This window comes from Panthera pardus, unplaced genomic scaffold (assembly GCF_024362965.1).
Source record: "Panthera pardus isolate Hobbes unplaced genomic scaffold, ASM2436296v1 HiC_scaffold_20, whole genome shotgun sequence".
Classification (NCBI taxonomy): Eukaryota; Metazoa; Chordata; class Mammalia; order Carnivora; family Felidae; genus Panthera; species Panthera pardus.
Genome location: NW_026526766.1, coordinates 85,042,034 through 85,048,138, shown reverse-complemented (window position 1 = coordinate 85,048,138; position 6,105 = coordinate 85,042,034).

Below are 6,105 nucleotides of genomic sequence, written 5' to 3'. Positions count from 1 at the left end.
AATGACACGTGTCACTTCCAGGTGGAAGCTTAAGAACCAGGGCATGATCTCCCTCTTCTATTTTTCTCCCTGCCTTGGGGACCAGCAATGCTCTGGAAGGTGACTGCCTCATCAAAATATGTCCTAAAGGGGTAACTGGATGGCTCAGTTGGTTAAGTGTCTGACTTCGGCTCAGGTCATGATCTCACGATTCGTAGCTTCGAGCCCCACATTGGACTCTGTGCTGACAGCTCAGAGCCTGGAGCCTGCTTCAGATTCTGTGTCTCCCTCTCTCTCTGCCCCACCCCTTCTCACACTCTCTCTCTCTCTCAAAAATAAATAAAATATCAAAGAAAAAAATGTGTGTCTTTAAAAACAACAACAACAACAACAACAACAAAATATGTCCTAGAGTAAAGATAGCATGAAGCAGAGCGTAACCAGCGATAAAAATAGAGAGCAATGAAGAGATATGTTTTGGAAGCTATAAGCTTCTAAAACTTTGGAGTTGGGTATTTACTATTTTAGCACAATCTATGTTATCATGACTAGGGCAGATAGATCTTTCCTTTTTTTTTAAATTAAAAAATTTTTAAATGCTTATTTATTTTTGAGAGAGATAGAGGCAGAATGCGAGCAGGGGAGGGGCAGAGAGAGAGGGAGACACAGAATCAGAAGCATGGTCCAGGCTCTGAGCTGTCAGCACAGAGCCTGACATGGGGCTCAAACTCACGAACCATGAGATCATAACCTGAGCCGATCAGATGCTCAACCGACTGAGCCACCCAGGAGCCCCTAGATCTTCCCATCTTTTAATGAAGGTACAATTTACGGTTAAATTTACCCCTTTTGGAGTATAGTCTTATGATTTTTGACAAACGCATACCATAATGTAACTACCACCATGATCAAGAAGTAGAAGAGATCCAGTTACTGGAGAAATTCCCTAATGCCCTTTGGTAGCCAACTCCTCAGCCCTGGCAACCACTGAACAGTTTTCTGTCCCTATACTTTTGCCTTTTCCAGAACGGAATCGTATATGATATAGTATGTAGTTTTTTTTTTTAAAAAAGGGCATTGTTTATTTTTGAGATAGAGAGTGTCAGCGGGGGAGGGGCAGAGAGCGAAGGGGACAGAAGATCCAAAGCAGGCTCTGTGCCGACAACATCAAGCCCGATGCAGGGCTCGAACTCACGAACCCCAATATCATGACTTGAGCCGATGTCAGACACTCAACCGACTGAACTACCCAGGAGTGCCTAGTATATAGCCTTTTTAACCTTCACTTAGCATAATGCATTTGAGATTAATCCATGTTGCTGTGGCTTTGGTAGTTTATTCCTTTTTATTGCTAAGTGGTATTCCATTATATGGATGTACCGCAGTTTGTTGAGTGTATCTCTTTCTTGTGGTAGGACCTTTTTACATGTATCTAGTAGCAGTAAAGCCCTATGTTCCACCTTTTGCCTCTAGATGTCTTCCCCCAACTCTAAAAGTACTTTAGGCAAATTTGCTGCTATTCGCCTCATCGTGTACAACCGTTTTATGAGCTGTCTCTCACTACTTAACACGGGGTGCCTTTTCTGGTCTCCTACAAGAGTTTCCCCACCATTTTCCAGGCCTCTGTAAGTGTTTCCTTGCTACTTATTTCTGGCCCCAAACCCAATGCCACAGAGTTGAGGTTTTTGTGATGGCAACCCATCCCCCCCCCCCTACTTCCAGAGCTAATGACTGTATTGGTTGGCTATTATTGCAAAACAACTCGCCCCAAAACTCAGGGGTTTAAAACAACAATCATTTATCCTCACTCATGTGTCTGCAGGTCAGCTCTGGGGTGGCTCACTTGAGCTGGGCTCAACTGGGCAACGCTGCTTCAAGCTGGCGGTCCATCTGGGCCTGGCTCCTCATTATAGGTTGGGCTCAGGTCGGCCCGTGTATTTTCATTCTGCGCCTGGCTGAAGGGACAGTAGCTACCCAGGGGAAACGCTTCTCAGGAAATACAGACGTGCAACTGGTTGCACCGTGCAAACACATTTCTTGGCTTTTTTTACCTCTATCGTTTCCTTTCGCATCCCACGGGCCACAGCAAGTCGTGTGGCTGAGCCCACAGTCAGGGGGTAGGAAAGCGCACCCCACTTCTAGTGAGGCGGGAGCTGCAAACTCACCTGGTAAAGGGATAAGGGAGGGGTTTAGAATTAGGGCCAATAGCACAACATATCGTCATTACTCTGTATCCCAGAATGGGGAGAATTCAGAGGGGCCCATCCAGGGGAGGGGGGTAAAGAGCAAGAAGGAAAGGATAGAGGAGACAGCATGACGGTATGGCTCTGTGGTGTGGCTACAGAGAAATCTCTGATGCAGGAAGCATGAAATTTCGTTTAAGATAAAGGACATTTAATATGTGAATTTAAGGACTTTTTTGCTTGGATGCTTGTGACGTTAACCAACCCCCCCCCACCCCCCACCCCCACCCCTGTCATCCTAGTCTTTCAATAAATTCTGTTAGACCCACAAAGGCTCTGCAAGAGTGGTGTGTGTGTGTGTGTGTGTGTGTGTCTGTGTGTGTGTGTGTGTCTGTGTGTGTGTGCATCAAAGGAACTGTCAAGTTCCTCTGGAGACAGCGAGGTACAGGGATAGAAATAGCACAAATTCAGCATAACCTGGCACTTAGATCCAGGGGTTACTAGTGAGAGGTACACCCTGGCTACTTGCAGGTGCCTTAGAAGCACCCTGAGCTCTCCACGGGAGAAGAGGTGGTGCTTTTCAGCTGATCATATTTGTATTTTAATGATTTTATTTTATTTTTGAGAGACACACAGAGAGAGAGAGAGAGAGAGAGAACAGGCAGGGGAGGGGCAGAGAGAGAGGGAGAAAGACATAGAATCTAAAGCAGGCTCCAGGCTTCACACTGGTAGCACACAGACCGTTGCGGGGCTCAAACCCATGAACCATGAGAACATGACCTGAGCTGAAGTCGGGCACTTAACCAACTGAGCCACCCAGGTGCCCCTGTAGAACTGTTTCAATGGCAAAAAAAAAACTGACTGGCTTCCTTTAAGACACACACACACACACACACACACACACTTTTACACAGTTAGGCCCTCGTAGGTTCTTCTCTCTTGCTGATAATGCCCATCTTCTAAGCCTAGAGTATCTGGGCTTGACTTTATGAAGGGTGCGGGGTGCAACCAGTGAGAAGAGTGAGATGACCAGGAGAATCCCAAGGAGCAGGTGCCTCATGAGGTACCTGAGTCAGGACAAGGCCCAGCCAGTCCTCCTCCCGTGGAGAATCTACTCTTTCTGCTTCTCGGAGGTTGAGGGTTTCTTTGCCATTAACTTGTTTGCTTCTTTGGTCTTAATTCTGTCATTGGTCCACATCCTCTAATCTCAGAATGTAACTCTTCCTGCTCTGGAAGCAGTTCGTAAAAAGTACTTCATTATTCACACTATCCCTTTCAACACAATCTACTGTGCTCTACCGTCGAGTGCCCATTTTTTTTCCTTGCAAATCACATGGATTGCCATTGCTTGACCTCTTTTCTACCAACTTCATCCTATACATAAGTTCTTCCTTTATTTGTTCTTTGATTCCTGTTATGCATGCTCTGATTTCTTCAGTTTTCCTATACAAATAAGTGCCTTTCTTTAAAAAAAAATTTTTTTAATGTTTATTTTTGAGACAGAGCGTGAGTGGGGGAGGGGCAGAGAGAGGGGAGACACAGAATCTGAAGCAGGCTCTGAGCTGTCAGCACAGAGCCCGACGTGGGGTTCGAACCCATGAACCATGAGATCGTGACCTGAGCGGAAGTCAGCTGCTTAACCGCTTAACTGCTTAACCGACTGAGCCCCCCGGGTGCCCCTGACCATATTTGCATTAAAGGGCCAGGAGTCTAACTGAAATCTGGTTTATAACTGGGAAGATAAATTTCTAGTCCAAGGGAAGTTAAACCCACATCCTTGCTGTTCTGCCTGGGATTTTAATTCTTCCTGACCCAGCTTCCTCATTGGCCCCAGAGGGTTGTACTGTAATCCTTACCTTGATGGAGAAAAGTCTTCCTTTCCTGCCTCCCATAAGTCCCCACCCTCCCTGTGGACCACTAACTCACTCCTCCACCTTCCTGTCAGCAGGTAGCACACTGTGCCGGGTACACCTCTCATGCCTGTTTCTCCATCCGGCTGATGTTTCAGTAACTTTCATTCATTAGCGTGGTAGGCAGAATAACAGCTCCCTAAAGATGTCCACGTCCGATTCCTCAGAACCCACGAGTATGTTACCTTACGTGGAAACAAGGACTTTGCGGGTGTGATAATGGTTGAAGACCCAGCAGTGGGGAGATTAACCTGAATTATCTGGGTGGACCCAATTTAATCACATGAGTCCTTAAAAGTGAAAAACCTTTCTTGCCTGGGCCTGTGATGTGGTGGAAGAAGAAAAAGGAGAGATTTGAAGCATTAGAGGGGGCTCAACCCGCTTTTGCTAGTTCCGATGATGGAGGAAGGCAGCCACAAGCCAAGGAATGTGGGTGGCCTCCAGAAGCTGGAAATGGCCCTTGGCTGGCAGCCAGCGAGCAAACTGTCAGTCCCATAACCTGCAAGGAACTGAATCCTGCCAACAACCTCAGCAAGGAAATGGATCCTCCCCTAGAAGTTCTAGGAAGGGTGAGATCCATGTCAGATAGACTTTTGACCGTTACCCTCTCTCTACAGGATGGCTCTACAGAGCTTTAAAATAATAAATTTGTGGTGTTTAGGCTGCTAAATTTGTAGTGATCTGTTGTGGCAGCAATAGGAAATTGATACAGTTAGTAAATGTTTTTTTGAGGGCCTGCAATATTCCAGCCCCCACACCAGGCTATGGGATCTAGTGGGGAGAGGAGCAGCCACAATTCCTGCCTTCACGAAGTCTGCAGTATAGCAGGAAAAGAGAAGTAAAAAGGCAGTTTCGGTACAGCGTGGGAGCTAAGGGCTGTGGTCGCAGAGAGGAGGCCCCTAACTTGGACTTGGCGGCTGGGGAGACAGTGGGAAGGGCAGGGACTGTGACAAACTGGAAAGCACGTGACCTCTCACATGCCAGCTTCTTGTTGCCATGACGACACCAGCGCAGTGCCGCTCGTTTTCCCCATTTTCCCAAAGTAGCAGAACAGCCAGACTTTTAAGTGACATCTCCGGGTTTGTAAATGTCGGCTTGTTTTTTTTTTTTTTTTTTTTTTAAATCATGATGTGAGCGAGGTCACTGATCAGTTGGCTGAACTCGGTCCCGGGAAAACAAGTTTTCAGTCCGTGTTCTCAGCACGTGGTGTTCTACCAAACCCCAGGTCCTCCACGGGGAAGACTAGTGTGCAGGCCACTGGGAGGCTCTCAGGGCCCAGGGGTGGGGGGAGGCCTGGTCCCGCCACCTTCTCCCAAAATGCTCACCAGCTCACATCCGCACGCCGCCACTCTGGAGCCTGCAGCCTGCAGCCTTTGCCGAGCCTGCCTGGTCCATCACATCTAATACGGGTGTCAGCAGAAAGTAAATTAAATCCGCTAGGCTATCATTTGCAAGTGAAACATTTTGTGGCAGTAACTAAACAGAGCATTATGTTTTAATCAGCCTTTTAAAATGTTGTTTTAAAAATCATTTTATTGTGCAGAAGCTGGTACCCTAAGAGCTATAATTCCTTAACTAACAGTATGCTAATGCAACACCCTCTAGTCTAGATGTTCTTAGCAGTGTGGGCGTTTGTCTTGGTGCTTTAAACCTCTGTATTTTTAGAGAAGTGCCACATTGCCTTCCAGCTGCTCAAATGGGGAACCCCAGCAGCAGCTTCCCTAGAGGGATTGCCTTTCACTCTGGCTTTGAGAGAGAAACGGAATGATTGGCCTTTCCCTCATTTATCTACCTGTCTATCTATCTATCTATCTATCTATCAACAAACACTTGTATACTGCTAAGCATTTTGCTAATATTAGCCCAATGAATTCTTCTACTAACCCCTTGAGGGAGGTGCTATTTTTATCTCTTTTTATTTTTATTTTTATTAAATTTATTTATTTATTTTGAGAGAGAGTGTGAGAGAGAGCACATGTGCTCTAGTGGGAGAGGGGCAGAGAGCAAGGGAGAACGAGAGAATCCCAAGCAGG